This window comes from Papio anubis, chromosome 11 (genome assembly GCF_008728515.1).
Source record: "Papio anubis isolate 15944 chromosome 11, Panubis1.0, whole genome shotgun sequence".
Taxonomy (NCBI): Eukaryota; Metazoa; Chordata; class Mammalia; order Primates; family Cercopithecidae; genus Papio; species Papio anubis.
The window spans coordinates 74,858,402-74,873,889 of record NC_044986.1 but is presented as its reverse complement, the minus strand read 5'-3'; positions in this window follow the sequence as shown (position 1 = coordinate 74,873,889).

Below are 15,488 nucleotides of genomic sequence, written 5' to 3'. Positions count from 1 at the left end.
CCCAGAGAGGTAGCACTGCAGCACCCCGTAAGAAGCTTTCGTGGATATGATGTGAGTTTTGTTTCCCAGAAATTCTCTTCACACACTGTGTGTCCCACTCTTAATGCACTAGTGGCAATCAACCAACTATTGACTCAGTCCATGTGTGTATGTGTGTGTGTGTGTACATGAACATACCTTGCATGCCCCCATCTTCATCTTATGTAATCCGCTGAATGCAGAGATTGTGTTGGATTCATTCCTGGACCTGTTAGGAGACTAGTCCAGAGGTTTACATGAGAGCACTCATCAACTCTCATCAAGTGTGGATTGAATGTCTATCTTGCCATGGGTCTGGGGTTTGACAGGTGCTCGGAACAGCTCCTAGCCTTGGGGACTTCTCAATCCAGCAGGGAAGGCAAGACCATAGTCAACTCTGAGAGCTGTCAGGGTAAAAGCATTCTAGAAGGAAGCCTCAGTCAGAGCAAAATCCTCTATCTCCAAGCAGGCAATTCCTTTATATGAAGGAGAACTCTTGTGCCCCAGTGTGGGAAAAAGTAAATAAATTTAGAAAGAGACCAGTAAGACTAAAAGGGGGTCTTTTCATCATGCATCCAGCCTGGTGAGTTGGCTGGAGCAGATGCAGCATTGGCTACATGGAGAGGCTTAATGTGATGACTCTGGAGAAATGTGCTGGGGCCCACAGATCATACCAAAAACACAGGACTTCTCCTGTAGGCAGTGGAAAGCCAGTAAGGCTTTAATATGATAAGTCTGTGTTTTAGCACACTCTCTCTGGAGCTGTGTGAGGGATGATTTGAAAATCAAATATAGTGCCACAATAAACATACGTGTGCATGTGTCTTTACAGCAGCAAGATTTATAATCTTTTGGGTATATACCCAGTAATGGGATGGCTGGGTCAAATGGTATTTCTAGTTCTAGATCCTTGAGGAATCGCCACACTGTCTTGCACAATAGTTGAACTAGTTTATGGTCCCACCAACAGTGTAAAACTGTTCCTATTTCTCCACACCCTCTCCAGCACCTGTTGTTTCCTGACTTTTTAATGATCACCATTCTAACTGGTGTGAGATGGTATCTCATTATGGTTTTGATTTGCAGTATATTTATTATGGCACTATTCACAATAGCAAAAACTTGGAACCAACCCAAATGTCCATCAATGATAGATTGGATTAAGAAAATGTGGCACATACACACCATGGAATACAATGCAGCCATAAAAAAGGATGAGTTCATGTCCTTTGTAGAGACATGGATGAAGCTGGAAACCATCATTCTCAGCAACCTATCGCAAGGACAAAAAACCAAGCACTGCATGTTCTCACTCATAGGTTGGAATTGAACAATGAGAACACTAGGACACAGGACAGGGAACATCACATACCGGGGCCTGTTATGGGGTGGGGGGAGTGGGGAGGGATAGCATTAGGAGATACACCTAATGTAAATGATGAGTTAATGAGTACAGCACACCAACATGACACATGTATACATATGTAACAAACCTGCACATTGTGCACATGTACCCTAGAACTTAAATTATAATAAAAAAGAAAAAAAAGAATATCAAATATATAAAAGAATAAAGCAATAAAAATAAAAGGATTGGAAGATGAAGTTGAAGACAGATTTCAAAAAAGAGTGCAAAAATTCAAAGGGAAAAAATTAAGAAGACAGATAAAATTAGAAGATCAATCCAAGAAATCTAATATATAAACTATAGAAGTTCTCAGAAAGATAAAAGCAAAAAAATAAAGGAAAGAAAGTCATCCAAGAAATAATTTAGGAAAATTTCCCAAAACTGAAGAGCATGAGTTTCTAGACTAAAAGTTCCATCAAATATTCAACACAAAGGATAAATATGAGTTTTCACCACAGCACAGCAAGATTATTTTTCAGATCTCTGGCAGCAATGAGAAGAGCTCACAAGCTTCCTAATAAGAAGGGGAAAAAACAGGTAATATATAAGAGATTCAGGAAGCAGAATGGCATTGACTTATTTACATCACTGGAAACAAAACGATAATCGTGAAAAGTTCATTTTCAAAAGAAAAAGCTCACTCCTAAATTCTATATCCAACCAAATAATCAAGTATGATTTTCACAAAGGCAAAATTTTTGTCTCCCATGGATCCTTTCTGAGAAGCCATTAGAGGATGTGCTCTAACAAAACAAAGTTGTAAACCAAAATAGATGGAGACTGAACAGGCAGGAAACTCTGACACAGGAGAGGAGGGAAGGGCATCCCTAGGAAGCTGATAAAGGGAGATCCCGGGATGAGATGAGGCCCAGACACCGAATGCTGCCTGTTCTGAGGGCACCAGGTCAGAAGACTGTCAGGGAAACTCTTCAGGACAATGAAATTGATAAGCATCCGATGTGGGTGAAAATATTGGAATAGACAATCAGCAAAGACTCTGGAGTTGAATTAGTGATAAGTACACAGAAAGGCAAACAAACAAAAGAATAAAATAGTTATTAGCTCCTAGGAAAACAAAAGTTATACAGGGAAGGAAAAATAAAGTAGGCCACATGGAACTCTTCACCTCTTTAAACTATAAACATGCATACCTTTGACAAAATTTTAAATGAAAACAGTAAGTTTATTAACACATATACATCAGGGTTATCCTGCCCCAACCCATGCTGCTTCCCCCAAAGTGCCCCCAGAGGATAACCTGAACCCAAATATCTTCCTCTATTCATCTCCAAACAGGCAACTTCCCTTCAGGAATGGAAGCTATTTGGGCTCAGAGGGAGGAAAAAAAGAGAAAAATAAATTTGAAAAGAGACCTGTAAAACTAAAAGAGAGAAACCTGGTAATTAGTGCTTCAGACAGATAATAAATTCTGAATCTCACAAATAAGGCTTTACGAGTTGAGAGTATATAATTGATACCCCAGCCTGGAGAGCCTATCAGATCACCTTAATCCCACTTTTTGTCTTGTGCATTTTAAATTATTCAGTTCCTTTGAAACCTAGAAATACTGCCTTTGTAGAATCAGACAGCTCACTCTATGGGGTGCCAATTTAGGATCTCCACAGTGGGTTCAGCCAGAGATGCTTGCCTTGAAGTCTGGAGATACGTATCCAGTCAAGCCACAATGACAGATGCCAGAGCTCAGGGCTGCTCTGTTCTGTTGGCATTCTGAGGACCCCTCCAACCTGGTGACTCCACCAGAAGACAGCCATCTGTAGGGCACCAGGAAGCATGAGAACGTTACCAGGATGAGGCAGTTGAAAGGCCCAGAATGCTGCAGGCTGCTCAGATCACCCCTCAAGGACCATGTCCAGCCCCAGCCACCATGTTCAGCAGGGAGCAGGTGCTAGTCACTACAGGCTGGGTGCAGGACTTGGTGCAGGACTTGGTACCTTCCATTCATTATGCCATTTAATCCTCACAACAGCCCTGTGATGTGATACTATCAGACTATTTCACAGATGAGGAAACTGAAGCTCAAAGAAGAAAAAAAAGAAAACAGCCTAAGACCCCACAGTTAAGCAGCAGTAAAGCTGGGATTTGAATGCAAGTCTTCCTGACTCCAAAGTCCACTTTACTCTGTTGCTTTTGAGGACTTCCACTGAGCCATATCCAGGGTTGGGCTGTGGAGATTTAAAGACTAAGATGAGGTCTCTGTCCTTAAGGAGCACATCTTGTGGGATAGTCAGGGACATAGACCGTTCCAACACAATGTAGTGAATTCCTTGATGGAAGGTCTGTGAGCAGAGGCCCAGAGAAGAATGATCTGGGGATGAAGGGAATGTGTAAGCAGCTACTCTATGCTCCCTTATTAGGGCTAAGAAAGAACAGACTTCAGGGCACAGGAAGCTGTCCTAAAATCCCTGAAAGGCATGGTCATCTGAACAACCTCCAGGAATCCCACCAGATCCAGTGGAAGGCCAGTGGGCTCTGTGGGAAGAATGCTGGCAGCCTGAGCCAGAAGGGGCCTCTTTGCACGAGGGCAAGGTCGCTGGCGTAGCCAGATGTACGTTGTCAGAAATGCAGCTCAGGGGATTCTTGGGCTGGGAGAAGAGGGCAAGAGCATTTGTTCTCAGTTCTGCTTCAGCCTCCCCTTCCCAGAACATCCATTACTGCTCTCAGCCAGCTCTAAAATTAGGAGGAGAACAGCCCCTCCCCCACCCAGCGGCTGGGAAGACTAAATGAGGAAACCAGGGCTCAGAGAGATTTCACAATTTGCCCAAGGTCACACAGCATTTGAGCAGGGGACAGGGTGTCCTTCACTGCATGGTCTTCCTTTTAAATCAGTCACGTCATAGCTTTTTCCAGATGATCCCATTGTGGAATGACTCAGCTGTGCTCCAGGTACAGGGGTGGAAAGGTGGTGCTCAAGGCAAGGGAGAAAGAAGACTGGAGTCTGAGTTCTCTGCCTGGCAACTGATCCAGAATCACATCGCACCCATACACGCCGGCCCAGGCTTAAGCCAACCCTGAGCTCAGAGAATTCTGCAGGCTGGTACTGCAGGAAGAAGGCCGGACTTGAATTCAGATGACATGGTTTACACCTCACCTTTTCCACCTACTAACTCCGTGATCTTGCACATGGGTCTCCACCTACTAACTCCATGATCTTGAATTCAGAAGACATGGTTTACACCTCACCTTTTCTACCTACTAACTCCATGATCTTGCACATGGGTCTCAGTTGTGCACCTGCAGAATGGGCATAATAATTCCCACTCTAAGAAACTGCCAGGATTGGCTTACACTTCCAATGAACAATATGTGTGAAGGCCCTCTATTAGCTAATGTACTTGACGAACATGAGGAGAGGAGGAGGGAACCACGGTGAATCGAAATCCTGCTACGCGTCATGTCACATGACATGAAGATTCACGTGCAAGCATTATGAAATTGCTCCTGGGAGAACCCAGAAAGGGAGTGGGGAAAACAAGACAGGGAAGAGAAGAAGCCACGCAACAATACAATTACAGGCGAAGTCCCCGCCAAGGCCCGATCCTGCAGGGAGCTCTGTAGTGTAAATTCCATCTCTGAGTTTGCCCGCCTTGAAGGAAAAGAGCTGGGCTTTCATACTCCCGCCTCCGGATCACTGTCTGCAGGCCTCTCTGGGACACTTCTGGCTCTCAGCACCTTTGAGCGATGCAACTGCAATAGCCTGCAGGTATCTGAAGAAGGTTGCAACTGCAAGCTGTTAGGAGAGAAGCATGCAAGGGCTGCGGCAGGAATGTATCGAGCTCATAAAGGACATCCAAGAGGATCTGAGGGCATCAGGGCTGAGAACTGGCAGCTTCCACTCCGCAGATCCTCAGAACACATGTTGTCATTTAATTAATATTCAACTCAATGAAGGGGTATTAGTCCTACTTGACTGATAGGAAACTAAGGCTCAGAAAAGTGGCTCACTCAAGGTCCCATGGTGCATCAGAGATCAATTCCATCTGCCTCCAAATTCATGCTCCCACCAATGATTTTATTGTACTGTCCCTCTGCTTCACTCTCCAGATCCCTTGGCACTGGTCACCTGGACCCTGCTCCCCTCAATGGCTCCAGTCACTCCGCTTATTGCATCACTCTCACATAGGGACCAAAGATCCATGGACTCTGACAGCAGTGAAAGTTTTCAATGCTGGTGCTTTCAGATTTTCAAAAGTAATGTCAAAGAAGCAGTGTGGATACTATGACGGTCAAGGTCCTCACTGACATGGAAGATGTGGAGACAGTGGTGTTGGTGGCAGAGAGGGTGGTGATTGTAGTAGTAGTGAGGGTGGCAGTGATAGTTCTGATGGTGTTGAGAGAGACAGTGACAGGGATTAGATTGGTGTGGAGGTACCAGTGAAAGTACTGGGATGTGGAGATAGTGGGAGTGGGGTAATGGTGGTGAAGATGGTGTTGGTTTGGCTGAGTGGAGTTAGTCATGGCAGTGGAGACTGTGGTGGTAGAGGTGATGATAGCGATGGTGGTGGAAGTAGCAGTGGAGGTGATGATGGTGATGAGGATAACAGCTGTGGGCAAGGTATCACTAGCACAGTGGAGGTGGTAGAAGTGATGGTAGTAATAGATATGATGGCAGTGGGGGTGGAATTGGTGATAGGGCTGGTCAGAGTGATGGTGGGGATGATTAGAGTGGTGGTGGTGGAGGTGATGACATGATAATATTGGTTGTGGATGTATCAGCATGATAGAAGTAGTGGAGGTGATGATGAGGGAGGTGGTGGTAATGGAAATGATAATGTTGGTGATGGTGGGGGTGATGACGATGATGCCGATGTAATAAATAATAATAATGGCAATTATTGGTGAAGGTGGTATTATGAGGGTGGAAATACTAGGGGTTTTTTTGTATTTTGTTTTTGTATTTTTTGTTTGTTTGTTTGTTTGTTTTTTGAGACAGTGTCTCGCTGTATCACCCAGGCTGGAGTGCAGTGGCGTGATCTCGGCTCACTGCAAGCTCTGTCTCTGGGGTTCTGGCCATTCTCCTTCCTCAGCCTCCCAAGTAGCTGAGACTACAGGCGCCTGCCACCACGCCTGGCTGATTTTTTGTACTTTTTAGTAGAGATGTGGTTTCACCGTGTTAGCCAGGATGGTGTTGATCTCCTGACCTCATGATCCACCCACCTCGGCCTCCCAAAGTGCTGGGATTACAGGAGTGAGCCACAGCGCCTGGCCAGAAATACTGTTTTGATAGTGGTAATGTTATTATTGGTGATGACAATGACTGACCAGGAAGATGGCAGCTGTCAATCCTGCCTCCCCAGGTACATGAGAAAAACAGAGCCCTCTGCGGGACCAGGGCTGGAATGATAACGCAGCCCGCCATCATAAAGCCAAATCTGCCATGTACCACCTTCACCAGAGAGCCAGAAGTCTGCAGAGGGAGAAGAGGATAGCAGGGTGAGCCAGACAGTGGAGTGAGTCAGTCACACTATATTTCAGGAACAGCGTGTAGCTGCTTGTTAGCAGAGATCTGCTTTCCAACGGCAAATAATAAAATTATGCTTTTTGTGCGGCTAATGAAATGCAAATTGAAGCTGGATGCGCATTAATGCAAAGAGTTGAATATCCATTTAATCAGCTCCTCCCTGCAGGGGCCAATGATAAAAATGACAGAGGAATTGCATTGCTAATTCTAGGCCTGTCACATCTTATACGTCCTTACCTTGTAAATCCACTACTCCTGGCTGGCACCTGCCTGAAGGGCCCAAGGTTTATGTTGATCAGGGTTCTGAAATTCTGGGAATCCCTTTAGGGGTGTGGACTAGGATGGGGCTGGGGGGAGCCTGAAGGGAATAGAGTGAAAAGATTGGATCTTTCCTGTAGTCCCAAAATAAACTGTGGATACCCCTTCTTCTGAGTGCCCCCACCAGGCCAGCCTCTGCCCTACAGGGATGAGTGGGGTGAAGGTCAGGCTATTTCTTCCTGTGTTAAAAATCAGAGCCCAGTGATCTAATACTAACAGCTAACATGTAGCAACTGTTTACTTGATGTGCGGTTCTGTGCTAAGTAATTCACCTGCATCCTTTCAATCAGCAACCGTGCGGTAGGAACCATTACTCCTGTTGGCAGGTGAGGAAACTAAGACTCAGAGGTGAAGTGCTTGCCACAGCCAGAAAGAGATTTGAACCCAGACAGTGTGAAAATGCAGTCCATATTCTTAACTAGCACATTATACTGTTTCTTCTGAGGAAAGTGGCACCCATGGAGATAATCCACAGCAGACCACCTGGTGCTCAGAGCCCAGTGATGAGGAGGAGCTCAGAGGAGGGAGAGGTGGACAGAAGGCTAGCTGAAAGAGGTGAGACCAGCTCTGGGAGTAAATGATGGCAAGTTCTGCCTAAATAGTAAGAGGTGCTGGATGTTGTGTTCATTTGATTCCCAGTCCTGCCCAAGCTGGCAATTTGTGGGTGGAGGAAGCAACCCAGCCCATCGGGAGGGGGCAGAGGGGAATCAGGCCAGACACTGAAGCCCACATCACAGCAAGTCTTGAACGCAGGCTAACGTGGGAGAACCTGACCGTGCAGGCAGGGCCAGCCATGCACTCAGTCTGCCCAGGAGAGAGACAATCCATGTCGACCTGCAAGTCAATGATTCCCGTGACAGCGACGAAGATAGATTCAAGGGGACAGGTCTGGGAGCAGAAGGAGCAGGGAGGGCTTGCTACAGAGGCAGCGCCAAGAGGTGATGGGCTGCAGGAGGGTCTGCCTGGGAACATCCCATCTGGGCCACCACTCTCTCTTGCCAGAGGCATCCAAGGACAGTGAGAAAGCACTTGGGCCTTGGGTCCTCTCCTCCTCCTTCTCCCAGCACAGAAAGCAGCTTTGGTGGGCTCTGAGGGGCTTCAGTGTACTTGTTTAAGCATAGCCAAATGACAGGGGCAAGAGGTTCTTAACCTACCCCAATGGCTCCTCCGAAATAGGGGCAGGAGCAGGCATGCTGCGGAGTGACCCACTCTGCTTTCACAGAGCCTCAGCCGTGACAACCTGTCTCAGGATTCTGATCCAATCTGCCAGGTTCCTTCCAGCCATCACGCCACTGCTCGGGCAGGAATAGTTTCTCTCTGACGGAGCACACATGAGGAGATATGAGATCCCAGGTATATGCTGTAAACAAGAACTTCATTCTGCTAGCCCCAGAAGCTCCAGGGGAGATGTCGGGTCCTCCGAGCCAGCCCCGCAGTCCACACCTTCACAGACACACTGATGCCACTCACCTCAAGGAGTCACCATTTCTACCACTTATTGAGCACCCACTCTGTGCCAAACACTGAGCAGAGGGCTGCAGACTCAGCACTCCTTTGACTTATCTCAGCCACAACCCTTTCAGGCAGGGACTATTATTGTCCCCATTTTGCAGCTATGAAAACAGAGGTCTCCAAGCTTACCAAGAATGTGACTCTACTAACTCCAGAAGTCTGTGCTCCGCCATGCCAGTCCCAGCCACGGGCAAGGCCTGAGGTCAGCTAAGAAGAAAGGAGCATAGTCACTGTTCTCAAAGACCTTGTGAGTTTATTTAGGGTGAATATCTTTAAAAAGGAGTGACTATCTCACATGTCACACAGGTATCTTGTATCTTATAGCTTAAAACACCACTTAAAAAGCAAAGCACAAAGCAGTGTGTTCACTATGCTACCATTGGTGCAAAAGGAGAGAAATGAACATATGTGTTTGCTTTAAAGTAAACACATTCAAAAGAAACTCTTCAGGAAGTAGGAAACTGATAGCAGTATCTAGCTAAGAGGGAGGGAATGGACAGACGGGGCAATCCTCTTATTTTATTTTCGAATATGTAAATATATCCACTATTCAAAAAATCAGAGTTTTTAACTAAAAAATTAAACGTCCTCAGCGTGAATTTTACAGAAAAGGAGCCTGAAGCTCAGAAGGAATGGCTTGGGGCTGTGACTCACAGCTGGCCAGCCAGAGACCCAGGACAGGCCCTACCCATCCATCCCCTCATTCCACAAGCATTGGCTTTCCACCCTGGCGCCCACTGGGCCTCACGCATAGAAGGTCTCACTTCCATTACCACTACCCTCATCGCCTCTGTTGTCAACACCTCCGCTACTTCCACCACGTCAATACAACTGTGGCCCAACCTTTGTTAACGCCATCACCATCATCACCTCCACCACTACCTCTACTACCACCATAATCATTTCTGGCACCACCCTGCCCCTCATGACCTCCAATTCCATCACCACTACCACCATAACTGTCACCATCGTCACCTGCATCACCTCCAGCATGCCAGTACGACCTTGGCCAAGAGTTTGTCATTGATGTGCCTAAAAGCGATAAGACAGAGGTGGACATCGAGCTGCAAAACAACAAGATGAGGAAGGGAGAAAAATGTTCACAAAAGTTTTGAGCCAGGGCTTCTCTACCAACCTACATATTCTAGATCCTGGCTTGGGATGGGGTGTCATGAAGAAGAATGAGACAGGCCTCCCCACTCATCAAGGGAAGTCAATATAAAAACAGTACATGTAAAAGAAGGGAGAAGTAACTTTGGATCTCTCCAGTGGGGAAGAAACTTCAGAAAAAAGAGCAAGCTTTCTTTCACTGCATTTGTTCAAGACCAGGTCTACACCACATAAGCAATCTACTACATACGTGAGCTGTAGATTCTAAAGCAACACTGTCCTGTGGAACATTCTGCAGTAATGGAAATATCCTGTGTCTGTACTGTCTGACACATGTGTGGCTACTGATCACCTGAAATGCATCTAGTGCAACTAAAGAACTGAGTATTTAAATTTTTTAAGTTTTTATTCATTTAAATTTAAATAGCCACATGTGTCTCAAGACTACTGCATCAGACAGTGCAGCCTTAAAGTTTCTAGAAGAATAAGAGTGAGAAATGCTGCCAACCTGCAGTAGTCACTTGGCTGTTATGAGAGGAAGAGATTTCTGAGGATTGAGGCTAGTCAAGGAGAGAAGGTTAGCACTGAGGAACTTCTAGACATCAAGCCAAGACTGGGGTCAAGCTGACCTCACCTACCCAGGCCAATCACGGACCATCTGATTTCCCCAGAAGCCCAGGACAGTGGCTACCCCTGAAATCACCACTGAACCAAGTTTGGGGTGGCTTGAATTGTCTTTGTTTGGGGCTGTTTGTTTTGAGTGGTGTCATTATTTTATTTTTAAATTACCTATAATGCACCCTTTAAAAATTCCCTAATTACAGATAGGATAAATACATAATTGCAGACTTTTAAAAAGCACATATTATTTACTCAATACTCCATAATTACGGTCTTTTCCATGAAATGTATTATTTCCTGGATGGTCCGTAATCGCTCCTTTGCAGCCGGCTAGGGAAGGGCGAATTGTTCCTCAGATTCAGTTCACGGGTCACTGGTCCCATCCCATCAGGCAGTTTATGAGCCACTGCCACTGGCTGCCGGAGCCCAGCAGGCCCTCGCCACAGGAAACACTGAGCTTGGTTACTGTACAGGCAGCTCGCTGCCACCAAGGGCACTGGTCTGGCTGAAGTCGAGTGGGGTTTGGGGTTTGAGGTTGGGGCTCTCCTGTTTCTTTCATAGTTCTTCCAATGACAAGAGGAGTGGCTTGTTGGTCATGAGCTCAGGCTCAAGGTTGGCCGGCCTGGTGTGTATCCCTAGGCCATCTATTGTTAACCCTGCAATCTTGGACAAGGGCCTTAGTTTGGGTTATACCAGAAGCAGCCCCTGAGCCCAGGATTTGGGTGAAGTGATCCCAGAAAGTCCAGATGAGAATGAGAGAAAATCAGACAAGGAAGACAGAAAAGCCACACTAATATGCACATGTGAGCAGGTTACTGCCATGCACACCTCAAGAGACTGCCGAACACACCTAGGAATTGTCCCCTAATGGCAAGGAAGCTGGACTGTTTATCCATCAACTCCCCTCTCCCACTTCCTGAGGGTTGTCACTCTGGGCATTAACTTCCCGGCATGCCCAGGCCACCTTGTACACAAGCAAGTCAGCCACTGTCCACCATGGCTACAGGTGACCTCCAAGAAGGACCAAAGGGTTGTGAGTGAGGCACCAATAGTATCTGCCAAAGCACATCACTTACTCTCCCCCGGCCTCAGCTCTCTCATCTTCAAATGAAGATAAAAATAGTATCTGCCTCTTAGATCACAGTGGGGGAAAGTGAGTTTGAATAAATAGAAGTTGCTATTTATGTGCACCACCATGGATAAGAACTTAGTTCAGCTCCTGGACTGCTCTTATCCAGGCCTCCATCTGAGCCACCTTTCGCAGACTAGATGTCAGGCAGCACCAGCCCAGAGAGGCTTTCAGGACTAGCCGAAAACTTTTATCAGGCCTTGCAGAGCAGAGCCTGGCATGATGGCAGATTCTTTGCTATGTTGCTGTGTCCCTACACCCCATTACCCTGAGTCAGACATTACTAGCTGATTCACCATCCCACCCCCCTTCTTCCTCACTCGGACCTCCAAGTTAGTCCAAGTATGAGTGGTTTCGGGAGGACAAAGCTGGGTCAGACTCAGCCAATCACAGTAATTCCATTATTTTCTCCCCCAAGTAGTTAACCTAGGCATTTGACCCCTTTCCAACCAATGAAGTGTCAAGAACACCACTGAAGGAAGTTTTTCTCTCCCCAAAAAGAAGAGATATTCTGTCTTCTGGCTCTGGACAGTGATGCTTGGTTCAGCTGCAATCATCTTGAATAAGGAAGGCATAAAACTGAGAACAAAATCAACACATTGACAGTGGCAAAGTAGACAATGGAAAAAATTTGATACCTTGTTTACATCACTGAACCCCGAAATTCATAAGCCTTGGAACCATCCCAACTCTGGTATAAATAGACAGCCAACACTAACATAGCATTTCCCATGTGCCAGGCACTGTTCTAAGCATTTTGCATTTGGTAACCCATTTAATCCTCACCAGAGCCAAGTGAGCAAGGTACTGTTGCTAGCCCCATTTACAGATATGAAAACTGAGGCCCAGAGAGGTTAACTAACTGGCCCAAGGTGATTACAGCTAGCCATGATTTCACCTAAGACAGTCTGGCTTTGGGCTCTGAGCTCTGCCTTAATCACTAAACTTTACTATCACTCTACTGTTCTCGTAATGTGCAAAAATAAACCTCCTTTTTCTTTAAGTCATTCTAACTTGGTTCTTCCGTTACATGCAACTGGAAGTATCTTAATTGATACACCTCATTGAGATGAGCCAGAAAACAGAATGTAAAATTAAAGGGGCCTGTATAAGTCTCAAGCGTGCATCAAGAAAGTGGCATCCAGGAGCCCATGTCTCATACACTCCACTGGCAGGACCCTCCCCGTGTGATGTTAATGTGAGGGACCAGCCTGCTGTACTATGAGCCAAAACCTGTGCTCAGCATTTATGTAGATCATCTCATTTAACCCCCCAGCCAACTCTGCAAGGCAGACACTGCCTCCCTAGCTTACAAATTAGGAGGTCATAATATTACTATCTAGTATGTATTGAACCTTACTCTGTGCCAGCCTCCAGGCTAAGCACTTTCACACCTTTCTCACCTAAACTTTGCAACAATCCAATAAGGTCACCATCATCTTACAAACGAAGAAATCAAGGCTCAGAGAAGCTAAGTATCATGAGAAAGGTCACAAGATGATAGGGAGGGCAACTCGTTCCATCCCGCACACATGGACATGTCCACACACAGCACGTGGGCCCAGCCTTGTTCTATGGAGGAAGCAGAGACAGATGAGCCAAACCCACCCCATCTCCTTGCCCCAGCCATGAAGGGTGCCCCTCACCGTGAGCTGAAGCTGGCTGCCTCCTGCCTCAGCCCAGGGGTAGATGCCCCAGCCACCTGCCCACTCTCCCCTGCAAGACAGCATTCCTGGAGCCCTGCTCATAACCCTCCAATGACCAGCCATGGGTTAGGTGACTCCCACAGCCAGACATGCCCATTTCCTTGTGGGGCTGCTGGCAGCCAGGCAGCACTGCTAATGATCTCTCCTCCGCAGGGAGGTGAGTCGTGAACATCTCACCAAATCTCTTCCAGAAGTCCCTCAAGGGGTGCTGAGCAGGAGGTTCTGCCTTCTCTCTGCATAAGTAAGGACAGGGCCAGGGGTCTCTAAGACCCCTCCCAGAGCTAACTGTCTGTGGGTGTGTGAACCCTGCATAGGGATGATCCAGCTCCAAGTCCCATTTCCAAATAAGCCCAGCCGCTGAAGGGCCTCCGCACAATGAGGAGGGGGTGGACTCTGGTGTAAGAGGCTGCTGGAGGGGTCAGCCTGGGGAATCAGGGGACCTGGGTTCAGGTACCACAGCCACTCGCTCACTCACTGTGATCTTGCACCCCTGTTAGGGCCTCCAAACACCTCAGTCTTGGACCAAATAGGCGTCGATGTTTAGTATAATATGAGATCGGTCTCCACAAACCCCCACGTAGGAATGCAGTGAACACAGCAGAACCCAAGCTGAAGCTGGGAGTAGGGGCAGCAGAGCCTCAGGGTCCATCCTCAGTCCCTCCACTCCCCTGAACCCCATCATGTTCCTGGGGAGTCTTTGGAGGAATGCATCACCTCTGCCCTGTGTGCACGGCACGGCAGAGTGCCAGGGAGTAGACACACCCCAGGAACAACCTTTACCGAGAGAGACAGGAACTGGTAAGTGCCCACCTGGGCTCCCTCACCCCACAATGGGGCAATGGCGAGGTGCGTCCCATGCATCCTCTCAGGGACCCATGGTGGGGCTAAGCCTCAGTTGCCCACTAGCCCCTGGCAGCTATGGTGTAGCAGGTGACCGGGCTCCACAGGTCAGAGACAGCTGCCTGGCAATTTTGAATCTGAGCTGAGGACACGCAGGTAAAAGAGGTTCCATTCTTCTCATGGCTGCAGCAGCTGCACAAACATCCTGTTTCCAAAGGCCACATGGCCTCAAGGCCACAGAACTGTCCAATGCCCTGGCCTGGCAATGTCCTCCCAGACAGCCTTGTGGCAAGATTGCGGCTGTGTTCCTGCCTGCCATCCGGGCCCCCTGCCTCCTGCCTGAACTTGGTTCTTTGGGCTTCCGGCAATTCAGCGAGTACACACTACTTTTTCACTAAACCGTCTACTTACACCAGCCACACTCCTTTTTTGTGGCTTAGAACTAAAACCCCAGCTGATAGACACACACGGAACAATGCAAGAATGACCACAAGGTCCCCAGGTCTCTTTCCAGATCCAAGAATCCTGGATTCAAATCACAGTAAGAAGACAACTCTAGAGAGAGGCGAGGCGAGATGCTGGGGTCAATTCAACCACAATTACGGGCCAGCTCTGCTAAAAGGAAGCCCAGCCCTGCCTTCAGGGAACACCCATGAAGGAGGGAGACAGGCATGAAGGCAGATCATCCTACAACCCAGGTGATGGCACAAAATCAGAGGGAAGCTCGAAGCAAAGGAGGGGGCTGGGGTCAGGGATCAGGGAGGACTGGCCAGAGAGATGATATCTGAGTATGGTGAAGTGAAAAAGAAAAGAATAAAGGGGATGGAAACAGAGTGGGCACAACGCTTCGCAGTCATGAGCAGTCTCGCCCAGAGTCCATCGCAGGATAAACCACAAGCCAGTGTCTGCTCTAATGAGAAACCTGAGGAGATAAATGGGGTGCTCAGGAGGGACCATTGCTCTCTGGGAAGGTCCCCAAGTTTGTCTCTAGCTTATGGGAATTAAAAACATGTCCATTTGTGTGGCCAGGGCTGTGTAAATCTGCATACACACACACAGGTCCCAAGGAAGGGCACAAAGGGAAAACGGCCATTTGCTGCAGACACGTCTTGGTAATGAGAATTGGTGATTGGGACAGCACTCAACCCTGTCTTCGAGGTAGGAACTTCAGGAAAGATAGCTGCTCAGCCCAGACCCAAGGCAACCTCTCTTAGGAGCAAGGTTCCTTTCCCTTGCTGCTGCTGTCAACAGCAAAGAGAGACGACAGTGTGGGAGGACACGGGAGTGCCAGCTTGTGAGGCGGGCCACTGGCCTTCCAGCCTCAGCTTTCCCAAACTATTTGGATGA